The sequence below is a fragment of the Sus scrofa genome, chromosome 15 (genome assembly GCF_054392235.1).
Source record: "Sus scrofa isolate SSC_HxYL_T2T_F1_AM1 chromosome 15, Sscrofa_HxYL_maternal_Yorkshire_Landrace_v2.0, whole genome shotgun sequence".
Classification (NCBI taxonomy): Eukaryota; Metazoa; Chordata; class Mammalia; order Artiodactyla; family Suidae; genus Sus; species Sus scrofa.
In genome coordinates, this window is record NC_139397.1 from 71,381,663 (window position 1) to 71,396,874 (window position 15,212).

At 45.8% G+C, this 15,212-nt stretch overlaps 1 protein-coding gene across 2 annotated transcripts in view; it reads left to right on the top strand.

The window, feature by feature from the left end:
- The window catches only part of ARHGEF4 (Rho guanine nucleotide exchange factor 4), a 259,221-nt gene that overhangs the window by 10,506 nt on the left and 233,503 nt on the right, over window positions 1-15,212 (top strand). The gene's annotated exons all lie outside the window — the stretch shown is intronic.

Genomic DNA, 15,212 nt, shown 5'->3' on the forward strand with positions numbered 1-15,212 from the left:
TCCAGCAGAGCTGGTGCTCCAAGCCCCTCCCCCAGCCTCCCACCCCCACCCTACTTCCGCCCAGCCTGGGATGCAGGCTCTCCCCTCCCACCCAGGAAGCCAGCCTTGCTCAATGCTGCAGGCTGTCAGCATGTTGCTCCTGCCTGGGCCATGCTGACCTGGTGTGTGTGGGGGAAGGCTGAGGCTCAGAACACCAGCTTTTCACTTGGAGTCTGAATTGCTCAACCAGGAAAAGCCACAGGGAGATGTGGGAGACCCTGTAAGACAGAGGTTTCCATCACCGAGGTGGACTTGGAGGGACCCCAAATCCTAATGGTGAATGGGGTGTAGTTCAGTCATCTAAGCCCTCAGTTTCCCTGTAAAATGGGGGTAATAATGGTACCTCTGTCAGACTGTGAGTCAGCGAGCTCACATTTGTAAACTTCATGACCTAGGGACCTCCAGTCTTAACAGTGAGGCCCCTCAGGAGACTAGACCCTGAGGAATGGGCACATTTGAGATTCTGTCCCCTCCAGAGGCTGCCCCAGGCCCTTCTCTCTCTGTGGTTCTGGAGTTTATAAAATGTAAGGAGTGGGATCACCAGGGAAAACCCTGGGGCTCAGGGAAGATGCAGCCTTTGCCCAAAGGGTGATGACTAAGACAAGGAGGAGGCCACCAGAGGGATGGGAGGGCAGCTCTGAAAGGACAGCGGAAGTGGCCCTGCCCCCGGAGCTGCAGCCCCTTGCCCAGCTCCATCTCCCCTCACAATTGTCACCCAGACCACTGGTCCTCCCTTGGCTACAGTCTTGGGTCAGGTGGGAGCTGAGCCTCTGGACAGGGACACACGTGGCAGATCACCTCTGGCCGTGGCTGACTGGCCGAGAGGAGACCACAGGTGTGGGAGAGGCCATGAGGGGGCAGGAGCTCCTTGGTGCAAAAGGAGAAGGAAGCCTGGAGGTAGGACACCAGGGGCAGCTGGGAGGAGCACTGAGGGTGCCAGTTTGTGAGTCAGGAGAAGGGCTGTATCTGCAGTGTGATGGGGTTTGCATGAGGCAGGAGCTCTCTCCAGGACAAATGTACTGCCCTGACACCCCACCCCCACCCCTGTCTCAGGATGGCCCTTTGAAGCCACCCCTGGGAGGTGGCAGCCACTCCCCCCAGACTTGGATCAAATCTAAAACCTCCTGCACTGTGGCCTAGGGTTCTGATTTGATCCCAGAAGTGCAGTTGATTTATTCCAACTGCAAGATTTACCAAGTCCTGTTTCACCCCAGGCCTTGTGCTGGAGAGACTAAGCCATGAGCGAGATAGAACCCGAGAAGCCTCATGCCCCCTTATCTCGTTCTGAACTCTCTTGAGCACCGACCTGTGCATTCAGTGGAAGCTGTGACCTCATACTGGCCACACACCCACTTTAGCGTGCAGGCCTCTTCTGCTTGCAATCCCCGCCAGGCCTGTGGACAGCAGGTTAAGAGCCCTGCTCTGGATTGTGAGCTCCTAAGGACCCAGGCCATGAATCATTGTTTCTGTTTCCCTCTCTCTAAGTGCCCAGCACAGAACTTTGAGTGAGGTGGCGGTTGTGTGCATGGCTCAGTGAGGGGACTGGTAACATGGCCCTTTGCCCCTCATCCCTGAGACCTGAATACTAGGGAATGGGTGGGTTGTCTGTGTTAGTGGGACTGAGTGTCAGATCCTACTTATAGGGATGAGCCCAGGTGGGGCCATAGAAAGGGGCCTTGAGGGGTTGGGGGTCTGGGGGGGTCAGGCATCAAGGAGAGAGGTGAGCCCTGAAGGGGAGGGGCTCACAGTCAACTGTGCACTGGCTGAGCGTCTTGGTGCCCAGGGATGCTGCCTGGAGGACAGAAGCCGAGCGGGCCCTGAACACCTCTGACCCTCAACTCCCGCCAATGCCAGGGAAGAAAGCTGTTGTCAAGGGAGAGCAGAGGGAAGGGAGGTGCTGCTTGCCTGTGTACACCCCAGGCTCAAGGGTGCCGGTCTCCACGTGACAGGGGAGGAGAGGGCTGCTGAGGCTCTACTGACCCCACTTCCACCTCTGGGTCCACTGCCTCAGCCCAGAAGCACCCCCTGCCCCTCCCTTCCGATCTGCACCTTTCACAGGGCCCCTTCAGTGTCCGTTAGCAGTGCCAGCGCTCAGAGAAAGTTTCTTTCTCTCTAAAACAGCTCCAGTGCCTTCCTGGTAGAGCTGCCCCTAAAGAACACCAGGAGGGTGCAGGGGACAGCAGTTGAGTGTTCATTGTGATGTCAGAGAAGCACAGAGAGAGGCAGGGAGATGAGTGCGTGAAAATTTTTGGTGCCCTATTTGGAGAGTCACCCCCTTTGCTGTTCATTGAGGCAGCTCTGACTGGGGCTCCAGGCCTGAGCTGTTGGGTCAGGCTACAGCAGCCAAACTGTTCCTGGGGCCACCCCAAATGGCTGGCTGAGCCCCCTTTTTGCCTGAACCTGAAGGAGGCTCACCTCAAATCGCTCTGGGGAGGCACTTCGGCAGTCTACCTTTCCCACATGTATCTAAGCTTAAGATATACCTTTCAAAAAAGCAGCTTTTTAAATCAAGATGCATTCATAATTGATATGTACATTTAAAAGTAATTTTCTCTTCCCTTTCAAAAGCTATCATTAACTTGGTTGTATTTGTGCACTGAGGAAATAGGAGAGTTGTAAACCTCCCATGTGATCAGGAAACATGGTGTGTGTGTCTCCTTGGAGGCCCTGGTCCCAGCTCAGCCAAGGAGGCAGATGACTTCCTGAAGAAACCCCCACTCCCAGGGCATCCTTAGCATGACACACCAGCCTGAGGGACCAGCCTCCCAGGGAAGAAGGAAAGATTCCAACCAGACCCACCCAAGTCACATCTTCCTAGAAGTGGGTGTGGTCAGCACGATTTTATGCCTGATGGACAGGGCAGCGGTCATTTTGGCAGACTGTCCTCTGTGTCCCTTTTTATGTAGGCAGAGTCACCTCTCAAGACACCTCAGAGAGCAGGTACTTCTGGTGACTCCTGTGTGTTGGCCAGAGACCTGCTGACATGGCCAGTGATAGTCATTAAAGGACTGCTTTTCTCTGGGAGCTGGCTCCACTGTCCTCTAGCGAGGCTGGTCCTGGGGCCCCCATGACCCACTACCAGAACTGGATGGCTCTTGATTGGATCTCCAAGTCCAGATCCTCCAAACTGGCTGAACACCTCCCTCCCTCTGGTTCAGCTGCAGCCCCTAACACAGCGGGGCTGAAGACAAAGCCATGGCCAGTGGGCAGAAGGGACAGACTGTAGGAATGACAGTGCTTCTAGCAGAGGGCGCAATGGCAGCAGGCAGGCATCCCTCATAACAGTGGCCTCCCTTTGTAGATGAATCAACTCAGACTCTCTGGAGATGATGAGCAAAGGTGTGGAGGTAGAACAAGACCCAACATCAATACCCCCATTTTTTGGCCATGCTGGGTGGCTTCCAGGATTCTAGGCTTTCTAGTGAAGCCCTTTGTGATGATGTTCTGTATTCAGAGGGAGAAGCCTTCTCCCTGCGTAGGCTGATGTGCCCCAGGCCCCCCATGAGCCTGCACAGCAGCCCCAGACCCCCAGGTTCAGGCCCTTCTGAGGCTGCCACAGCCACATCCCACCATGAGTGGTTCCTCCCACCCCTCTGAGTAGATCTGTTCTGCTGCAAAACTGGAGCAACCATCGTTGAGGCCCCCATGAAGGGCTGCAGAAGAGGCAGGGGAAGGTGAAGTTCTTCCTCTTTGTGTGATGTGTGACTGGAGGAGGTGTTTGCAGGTAGAGAAGGACCAGTACCCTGAGAGGCTGCAATGGGACAGTCTCCATGAGCAGAAGTCAGCACGTGCCCTTCTTCCATTGGGTGGCCTTGCGGGGTGGGGGGAGGCACACGTGACCTGGGAAACGCAGGACAGAGAGGACACAAGTCAGGACGCGTCTGTAGATGGTAACAGGCATCAGCTGCCAGTCCCTGGCGAGCGGGCTGAGCTGGTCTGTGGCTCATCACTTTGCTGTTGGGAGGAGAACCTGTGAAGGCCCTGGAGCCAGCTCTGGTTCACCTTAGTAAGCTGAGCAGTGCTTCTCAGGCAGTTGTTTCTTCTTGGGTAAAGGAAGGCCATGCTTCTCCGGGGAGAGAACTGTGGACTCAGAACTGTATATAGGGATGCACTCCAGCCAGGACCTGGGAGCAGCTCCTTCAGCTTGGGGGCACCTTCTCTGCAGGTGAGGAGGGCAGACTGGCCCATCCTGCTGGGAATGAGCTGCTTCCAGGGCTTGGAGGGGCTGCCAAGCTGCCTTTGGCTCAAGAGAATGGGGGGCGGGGGTGTTGCAGGGAAGCAGGTTGGAGAGCCATCCCCACCATTCCCACCATGGACACACAGCTACTGCAACCTGACTGACGCCGTCACCCACTCATCTGTGACCTGAAGTCACCCACCCTCTCAGGGCCCCCACAGACATGACCCATAGGAAACGTCGGAACAATAAGACTTGTTCTGCCTGTCTCCAAGGATCTCCTAAGACTCACGTGAGATGCTGTGAGTTGTCCTTTGGGCGCCTAGAGATGTGGTGACAGAAAGACCTTTACAAATTCAAATGCCACCACTTAGTAGCAGGTAGCTGTTCCAAGCTTCAGTAAGAATATCTGCAGGAAAAAAGAACACCTGCCTCATTTTAGGATGAAATAATGTATATAGGTCATGGGACACATGGGGACCAACCTCTGTGTCACTATTTTGTTATCACAGATGTTATTTTTATATCCAGAAAGACAAATATAATGGGAGAGATGGGGGCGTGTGTGTTCCTTTTTTTTTTTTTTTAATGGCCACACTGTGGCATATGGAAGTTCCTAGGTCAAGGATTGAATCCGAGCCACAACTGCAACCTATGCTGTAGTTGCGGAATCACCAGATCCTTTAACCCACTGTGCTGGGCTGGGGATTGAACCTGTAGCTCCACAGCGACCTGAGCTGCTGCAGTCAGATTCTTAACCCACTGTGCCACAGTGGGAAATCCAGGAGATGGTTTTTGTTTAAGGGTTTGCTAAGCAGCTGCCCCATGCTGGGGCTGGAGTCCTAGCAGGGCTGACATGCTCACTCCATTATACTCCATGCTCTCCTGAGCCTAGAGTCTAATAGTCGAGACAAGTAGGCCCGCCACAGCAAAAAGGACAACAGCAGCAATTTTCACCTTCACAGTCAGGGATTTGATAGGAAGAGAGTGGGTTCAGGGAGCCCAGGAGAGGAAGCTCTCAGCCCTGCCTGGGAGGAGCCAGGAGTATGGGAAGCACTAGCGTGGGGTCCTGTGCACCTGTAAGGATTCCTGGTACCTGAGGGAGACTGAGGAGTGTGCTGGGGGAGCCTGTGAACAAGGCGGTGCAACACAAGCAGAGGCAAAGTCACTGTGTGCTAGGAGACGCCCAGATGTGCATGGGAACTAGGAACAAGGAGTGTGGATACAGGGTAGGGCTGGGGGGGCTGAGCCTTGGTGTTTCCCAAGGGCAGTGGAAGGCCTGGGGGTGACATCAGCTGTGGGTGTGCTGAGACCCAAGACGAGGGCTGGGGAGCCCAGGAGGGCACCCCCTCCTCCAAGTGGCAGGCACTTGTCCTTCTCAGAGTCTATGAGCAGGACAGAAAGGGCTTGGTGGGAAGGGGGCAATGCAAGGGCAGCTAAGAGGACAGTATCCAAAGGTCCAGTTGCTTTCCTGGGCTCAGAACAAACTTCTCTCTCCTGGGGATCATGAGTCTGCTGCCAGCACAGGCCAGGAAGCTTCTCTGGTTTCAGGGAAGAAGCCACCTCCTTCTGGAAGCCTGACACTCCCAGGTCAGGGACCTCCCATCACGGTTCATCTGGCAGGAGCCACACGTGTCTTGTTCCTTGGGTTCCCCGGCCTGGCTTTTCCCATGAGACACATTCACGGGGCGCCACAAGGGACTCCCTATCTCCCAACACCCATCCCAAGGCCCAGGCTGGGGTCTCTTGGAAGGAATCCCACACAGTAGCTCACAGCTAAGGGGCATATGGCTGATAATGAACCTGTGATGGCAGAAAATTCAGAAACACAGGTGGGAGAGGGAAGCAGATTTGAGTAGCAAGAGCTCCATGGTATAAATGGGCAGCTCCAGACACATCACTTCACCTAATTCAGGCTTCTCATCTATAAAAAGGTGCCTATTTCAGAGGCTTGTTGTTTGGACTGAGCTACAAGGTGGCATGTGATGCTGGTACTTTTCCTTCCCAATCTGCCATCACATGGCATTCCACAAAGAACAGAGGTCAGTCTTTATTCTCACCTATTTCACTGGATACTTTGAGAGAAACATGGTCCAGGACAAAGGTGCCAAGACAGGTGTGGGCTGAACTTGGTGTCTGTGAGCCTCAACTTTCAGGAAGAGCAGATTCTCCATTTATCCTGGGTTGTCTCAAGTCTCTGCGTGGGAGACTACCTCTCCTCAACATGCGTGGGGCTGAACTTGAGGGGCGGGTGTGTGAGGAGCACCTTCATTTGGGTCCACTGTTGTGTGCAGGCTACACAAGCCTTGGCAACATTCCAACAAGTGGGGAATTGGTGTGGGTCAGGTGAATAGAGGACACACCACAATAGCTAAAACACAGTGAGGTCAGCCTTGAAGAGCGGAAAGAGCCAGACTGGTGCTAGAATACCTGCATCCTAGTCCCAGCTTTGCCTTACCTTGCTGCGGCCTTAAAAAGATAAATAAATACATTAAATAAATAAATAAATAAATAAATTTTTAAAAGTAGGTAAAATATTTAAATAGACATTTCTCCAAAGATGTTATATATGTGTCCAATATACACGGTGAAATTTGCTCAACCTCACTAGGCTTTAGGAAAATGCAAATCAAAATCACAATAAGGTACCACAGTGAGATACCATGCTAACCCACTAGCATGACTGCAATGAAAAATATAGACAGACACGGCTCGGATCTGGCGTTGCTGTGGCTGTGGCGTAGACCAGCAGCTGTATCTCCGATTAGACCCCTGGCCTGGGAACCTCCGTGTGCCACGGGAGTGGCCCTAGAAAAGGCAAAAAGACCAAAAAAAAAACCAAACTATATATATATATAGACAAAAACAAGTGTTGGTAAGAATATAAACAAGTTGGAGCCCTCACTCTCTCCTGGTAGGACTGTGAAATGGAGCAGCCACTTTGGAAAACAGTTTGGCAGTTCCTCAAAATGTTAAACATAGAGTTACCACATGACCCAACAACCCCCTCCTGTGCATTTAAGAGAAATGGAAACACACGTCCACACTAAGACTTGTACATGAATAATCAAAGCAACTTCATTTATAGTAGTCCAAAATTGTGAATGACTCAAAGTTTATCAGCAGTTGATAGGATAAATGACTCATGGCATATCCATAGAGTGGGTTAGTGCTCAGCAAAAGAATGTTATTGACAAATAAAACACAGATGAATCTCAGATAATTATGCATAGTGACAGGAGCCAGTCTCAAAGGACAACTTGATGTTTGATTCCATATATAGAAAATACCAGAATAGGTGAATCCACAGAGGAAAAAAAGTGGTCTAGAGGTTGCCTTGAGTTGGGTGAGGGTATGGGATTTCTTTGGGGGGAGGACAAAAATACTTTTTTTTTTTCATGATTTCAAGTCGCAATTTTATTAGAAATTCTCACCAGGAGTTCCCGCCATGGCGCAGCGGTTAACGAATCCGACTAGGAACCATGAGGTTGCGGGTTCGATCCTTGGCCTTGCTCAGTGGGTTAAGGATCCAGTGTTGCCATGGGCTGTGGTGTAGGTTGCAGACAGGCTCGGATCCTGCTATGCTGTGGCTCTGGCGTGGGCTGCTAGCTGCTGCTCTGATTAGACTCCTAGCCTGGGAACCTTCATATGCCACAGGAGCGGCCCTAGAAAAGGCAAAAAGACCAAAAACAAAAAAACAAAAAACAAAACTCTCACCATATGAATTTACTACATGAAAGGAAAAATATTTCAGCGGTCCATGTGGAGAAATTTTGAAAAAAATATTAGTTGGGAGGGAGGAACAGTTTCTTTATGGAGATTTATGAGAGTCATAGGAAATATAGCGAAATAGCTATTTGCTGAACAATTTCTATCAACTTAAATATTTATGTCCATATGTATGCAGCTGTAGATCTTTAAATTATTATTTTTTAATTATTTCCCCCATACAATTTTTTTTCTATGAATATTCTAAAAGTAGATTGTAGTGGTGTTTGAACAATTGTCTGACTTATTTGAAAGCATTCAATTGTCTACTTTAAATGGGTAATTTGTATGGTATATAAATTAGACCTCAAGAAACCTTTTTTGAAAAAGGGAGTGAGTGGTGGCAGCTGAATTAATTAAGTGGTGGCACCTTCCCTTTGATGGCAAAGATGTGAAATGCCGTTGTATTCTGGAACTAGTAACTAACCAGTATTTCTTTCTTTCTTTCTTTCTTTCTTTCTTTCTTTCTTTCTTTCTTTCTTTCTTTCTTTCTTTCTTTCTTTCTTTCTTTCTTTCTTTCTTTCTTTCTTTCTTTCTTTCTTTTTCTTTCTTTCTTTCTTTCTTTCTTTCTTTCTTTCTTTCTTTCTTTCTTTCTTTCTTTCTTTCTTTCTTTTCTTTCTTCCTCCCTCCCTCCCTCCCTCTCTCTCTCTCTCTCTTTCTTTCATCTATCTTTCTTTTGTCATGCCCATGTCATGTGGAAGTTCCTGAGCTAGGGATTGAACCTGTGGCACAGCAGCCACCCAAGCCACTGCAGTGACAATGCCAGATCCTTAACCAGGAGTTCCCATTGTGGTTCAGCAGGTTAAGAACCCGACTTAGTGTCCATGAGGATTCAGTTTCAGTCCCTGGCCTGGTTCAGTGGGTTAAGTGCCGGCATGGCATAGGTCAAAGATGCAGCTTGGACCTGGCATTGCTGTGGCTGTGGTGCAGCCTGCGACTGCAACTCTGATTCAGCTCCTAGCCTGGGAACTTCCATATGCTACAGGTGAGGCCCTAAAAAGAAAAGAAAAGAAAAGAAAAAAAAAAAAGAACTCCCAACCAGAGTTCAGAGATTGAACATCTCTGTCATACACAAAGGTCATATGATGCTGTAAGATACAGAAGTTGTCTTCCTTGTCTTCACAAGAGGAGTTTGTTATTAAAGCAAGGGTTTGATTATGAAATTCACAACCACAATGTAAAATTTCAAAGAATACAGGCATCTCATGAGAGGAAGCCATTTGCGTTGGGCCTTTAAAGATAAGTAGGCTTTGAATAGGTGGGGAAGATTGAGAGAACTGTGGATGTAAAGAATTGTGGCTTCTTTGTTTTCAAGTACTCCTTCCCTATGCAGCCTCATCACATGCCTTTACAGGTTGCCCACAAGCTATTGGCCAGCTCCAATCACTGAAAAGTCATTCCTCATACTAAATAAATGGAAATCTTTCTCATGTTGGCAATATCATCTTACCATTTATAATGCCATTATTATTGTCAGAATTGTGTGGAGTCTTAGCAATAGTAACTCAAGGAATTCTTCTTACATGAGCTAAGTAGTATCACTATCCTCCTCCTTATGATCATCATTACTTTCTAGATGAAAAATTCTGGCCCTTTGGTATTAAGTGATCTGCCTACAATCAAGATCTTGGATTTATTAAGAGATAAATCCTTTATTCATGACCACCTGCAATGCCATCCTGTGTTGATTTCCTTTCTCTCCTCTAAGAACAGAACATATTTAATTTCTCACCCATGGGAAATTAAAGATCTATTTAATAGCAAAGATCTATTTTTCTGCCTTAAGTCATCTCTTTTCCCCTTAGGCTAAGCAGGTGCTCAGTTGTTCATCAAATAGCATGATTTTGAGATTCATCCCATCTTGATCACCATTCTGTGATCCAGTTTGTTAGTCCATTCACTGGAAAAAGGTCTCATGTGGTCTGACCTGCCAGGGAGCGTGGGATGTGGCCTCATCTTCTGTACAGTGTGTGCAGTAAAAGTGTCCCAAAGTGGCATTAGCTCTCATGGCAGCTACATTCCATCACAGGTCAAAATCCTGTCACCTGAGTTCCAGCGACCTGAACAGGGAAAACTTCTGAGAGCAGAATAAGAACTGGGACTGCTGCAGGGTCTGGCTGATGAAGCTCAGACCTACCATCCAAGAAGGGGCCTGTTAACTCCCGAAACACTGAAGTGCAGTGACTACGAGTGACTCTTTACTGAATGAACCAGTGTTTTCAAGGAGAAGCCGGGCAGGAGAGAAAGTAGGAGGGCAGCTGAAACTTAAGGAGGCAGGAAAGTAGGGCCACATAATGGAGGTTATGGAATTGTGTAGGTTTTCATATGAATACCATTTTTCATTTCTCTAGGGTATATCTCTGATTGTGAGGTCACACATTCACTTTAAAAGAAAACTGTAGCCAGCAGGATTTTTTTATTTTATTTTATTTTTTGGCTGCCCCATGGCATATGGACTTCCTTGGCCAAGAATCAGATCCCAGCCACAGACTCGACCTATGCCACATCTGTGACAATGCTGGATCCCTAACCCACTGTGCCAGGTAGGGAATGGAACCTGTGTCCCAGCGCTCCCCAGAGGCTGCCAATCCCATTGCACCACAGTTGAAACTCTTAGCCAATAGAATTTTTGAACTTCATTCCCCTGGTGCTACTTCCATGTTATGTTACAAGGCAAGAGGAACTTTGTGGATAGAATTAAGATTGCTAATCATCTGACCCTAAAATGGGGAGATTACAGTGGATGATCCAGGTGGACCCATTATAATCACAAGGGTCCTGATAAATAGAGGCAAAGGAGTCAGAGTCTGAAATGGAGATGTGACAAATGGAAGCAAGGTGGCCCCTAGAAGCTGGAAAAGGCCAAGAAACACTCTTCTCTAGAGCCTCCAGGAGGGAACACAGTCCTGCTGGCACCTTGAGTTTAGTCCAACAAGACCTGTGTTAGAATTCTAACCTACAGAACTGTAAGATAGTATATTTGTGTTTTTTTAAGCCCTAAATTTGTGGCAATTTATTACTGCAGCAGGAGAAACTTTATTTTTGCTTTTTTAGGGCCGTACTTGCGGCATATGGAAATTCACTGGCTAGGGGTCAAATTGGAGCTACAGCTGTTGGCCACAGCCATAGCCACAGCCATGCAGGATCCTAGCCATGTCTGCAATCTACACGGCAGTTCATGGCAATGCTGGATCCTTTACCCACTGAGCAAAGCCAGGCATCAAACTTGCATCCTCATTGATACTAGTCGGGCTAGGAACTTCCAATGGACTGCATTTGACTTACCTCCCCTTGATCGTTCAGTGTTATCATTTCCCTCAGGACTGCTGAGAGATTAAATGGCATAAGCTATGGTAAGGACCTAGTCCCAGGCTGGGACATAGTGGATATTTGGTAAATGGAACTATCATGAGCCACAATGGAAACTTCCAAAAGAAATTATTTTAATCATTCTGATTGTGGTTTTAACTTGCATGTCCCTCATGGCTAGTGACTTTGATATCTTTTTATGTACCTATTCTCCATCCATGTATCTTCGTCGATGAAATGTGTGTTTAAATCTTTTGCCCATTTTTAGTTGAGTTGTCTCTTTTCTCAACTATATCCCGGACACAAGTTTGTTGCTGCCAACGTGACTTGTAAATATTTTCTCTTAGTCTATATCTTTTTGTCTTATTCCCTGAACTGTGTTTCTCACAAAGCCAAAGTCTCACATTTTGAATAAATCCAGCTTATCAATATTTACTCTTATGAACAATGCCCAGTGTCATATCTAAGGATTCTGCCTAAGCTCAGCTAATTCTTCTATGTTCTCTCCTAAGTGTATTATAATTTTACCCTTGATGTTTAGATTTATGATCCAGTTTGAGTTTATTTTTGTTTGAGTATGGAGTTTAGTTCAATATCTGTTGTAATTTTGTTTGGGGGGATTTTTTGGTGGGTAGATGTTGCATGAGGATGTCTGTCTGTTCCAGTTCCATTCCATATTCTTATCTTTGGCAACTTGGTCAAAAATGAATTCGCCATATTTGCGCAGTTCTGTTTCTGGACTCCCTTTGCTGATACCACACTGTTTTGATTAGTCTTGCTTTATAGTAAGGTTTTATGTGATTCTTTCCTTATTCTTTGTTTTCCATATTGTTTGGGCCATTATAGTTCTTTTGCCTTTCTATACAAATTTTAGAATCTACTTGTCTATATCTACAAAAGATCCCTGCTGGAATATTGATTGCTGTTGCATTAAATGTGGAGGTCACTTTGGGGGATTTGATATCTTTGCTACATTGAGTCTTCTAATCCATGAACACGGTATATATCTCCATTTATTTAGGTGCCTTTAATTTCATTCATCAGTGTGTTGTCATTTTCAGCATTAAGATCCTGGAAATATTTAGGATCTATATCTAAGTATTTAATTTTTGGAGCTATTGAAAGTGGCATTTTAAAAATTTAATTGTTTCCAATTATTCATTGCTAATATATAGAACAATAATTGATTTTTATTATGGGAAAGTACGCAAACATAAAATTTGCCATTTTAACCTTTTTTTTTCTTTTTGGCTGCAACCACAGCGTATGGAAGTTCCCAGGCCAGGAAATGAACCTGAGCCAGAGCTTCAAGCTGTGACCTCTGCCACAGCTGCAGGAATGCCAGATCCTTAACTCACTGTGCAAGGCCAGGGATTGAACCCATGCTTCCATAGAGACCAGCTGGATCATTAACCCATTGCACCACCACAGGAACTCCTATTTTAACCTTACTTAATTGTACAGTTTGGTAGCATTAAATACATACATATTTTTGTACAACCATCACCGCTATCCATCTCCAGAACTTTTCTTCATCCTATACTGAAACTCTGAATCCACTAAACAATAATTCCTCATTCCACTCTCCTCCCTCTTTATAGTATCCACTATACTAATTCTGTCTGTGAATCTGACTATTCTTGTTACCTCATAAGTGGAATCCTAGTGTTTGTACTTTTGTGTATGGAAAAACACAAACAGTGCTATTTCACTTAGAATAATGTCTTCAAGGCTCATAGCCTGTATCAAAAATTCATTCTTTTTCAAGGCTGAATAATATTCCATTGTATGTGTATGTCACGTTTTGTTTATCCATTCACCTGCTGGTGGACATTTGGTTTGTTTACACTTTTTTGGCTATTGTGAATAATGCTTCTATCAGTGTACAAATATATAGTCAAGTCCCTGCTTTCAATACAATTTTCATTTTTTTTCCTATTCTTTCTTAGAAGTGTGATTGCTGAATCACATGGTGATTCTATTTTTAATTTTTTGAGAAGCTACTGTTTTCCACAGTGGCTGTCCACTTTACATTCCCAATAATGCACGAGGGTTCCAGTTTTTCTACATCTTTGCCAAATTTGTTATTTTTTGTCTTTTTGTTAATGATCATGACAACGGACTTTTGTGTATTGAACTTGTATCTTGTTACCTTGCTGAAATCACTTATTAGTCCTAGGAGCATTTTCTATAGATTTCTTAGAATTTTCTACATGGGACAATCATGTTACCTGTGAGCAAACAGATGTACCTCATGCTTTTCAATCTGTTTACTTTTTATTTCTTTTTCTTGTCTTATTGCATTAGCTAGGACTCATAGTACAATGTTGATAGGAGTGTGAGAGTAACGTTCTTAACTTGTTCCCAATCTTAGGGAGGAAAGGATCTAGCTTCTCACATTAAGTATGACACTAGCTGTACATCTTGTGTAGATGCTTTTTATCAAGTGGGGTAATTTCCTTCTCTTCCTACTTTGCTGAGAGTTTTTATCAGGATTGGGTGTTGGATTTTGTCAAACGCTATTTCTGAAGCTATTGATATAACCATGTGATTTTTCTTTAATCTGTTGATGGATGGATTGCATTCATTGATTTTTAAATGGTGAACCAGCCTTACATACCTGGAATAAATCCTCACTTGGTTGTGGTGTATAATATTTATTAATACATTGTCAGATTCAATTTGCTCATGTTTTGTTGAGGATTTTTATATCTATATTCAGGAGAGATACTGTTCTGTAGTTTTCCTTTCTCATAATGTCTTTTTCTGATTTTTGTGTTAAGGAAATGCTGGCCTCATAGGATGATTTAGGAAGTATTCCCTCTGAATCTGTCTTCTGAATGAGAAGGTGGAGGAATGGTATTGTTTGTTCCTTAAATGTTTAGTAGAATTTGTCAGTGAAATCAGCTGAGCCTACGGCTTTCTGTTTTAAAAGATTATTAATTATTAATTCAATCTTTGATAGACATAATCCTAGTCCAGATGATCAATCTCCTCTTTGTGTAAATTTTAATACAAATCCTTCATCCTTGTGTCTTCCAAGGAATTGGTCCATTTCACCTGAAATATCAAATCTATTATTCTTTTAGTATCCTTTTAACATCCATGAGAATAGTAGTGATGACCATTTTCACAACTGTGTGTTGTGTTTTCATTTTTTTCAGTTCAAAATAATTTCTAATTTCAGTGATAACTTCCCTTAGAACATAAGAGAGTGGAAAAAAAGAAAAATAAACATTTCCCCCTTACCCCTTCTGAGTGTTGCAAGTCCCTTTCTTCTTCCTCAAGCCAGGTCTAAAAGTCTTATCCCAGAGATTTCTGTTTGTGCACTGGTGCCTATTTCCAGGTTGGGCAGGGGGTGCCAGCAATAAAATGAGAAACTCACCTCAGTGGTGTTTCAAATTCTGGCTTTCTCTCCTATCAAATTGCTGCTGTAAAGACAATATTTAAAGAGTTCTCAAGTAGCTGTTCCATGCATTCCATCTGAGCTGTATAGCTGCATTTCGTGGGAGAGGCAGGGTGGGGTGTGCTTACTTTATCTTACTTGGGAACAGAACCTCTCTGATATTTCTTTCTTAATTGAGGAATTTCTTACAAGGCCACAGTAAAGGGAAGCCAGAGTAGTGTGGAAACATAGCAGAGGGTCACTTAGCCTAGATTTGGGGGATTAGCCTTAGTGGCAGATAAGGGGGAGCAGGCAAGCTTTCCTGGGGGAATTAAGTCATGCTGTCTCTTGGCTAGGTGTAACGTGGGGAAAAGGCATTCTGGATGATAGGGCCAGCTGTGGCACAAAGGTGTGAAAGAGTGTGGTGTCTTTAGGGGACAAAAGCAAAGGGTTTTATACAATTGGAGCACTATGTGCAGCAGAATAAGCAAAGGAAAAGGCAAGAGAGGCAGAGGTCAGATCAGACAGTAGGAC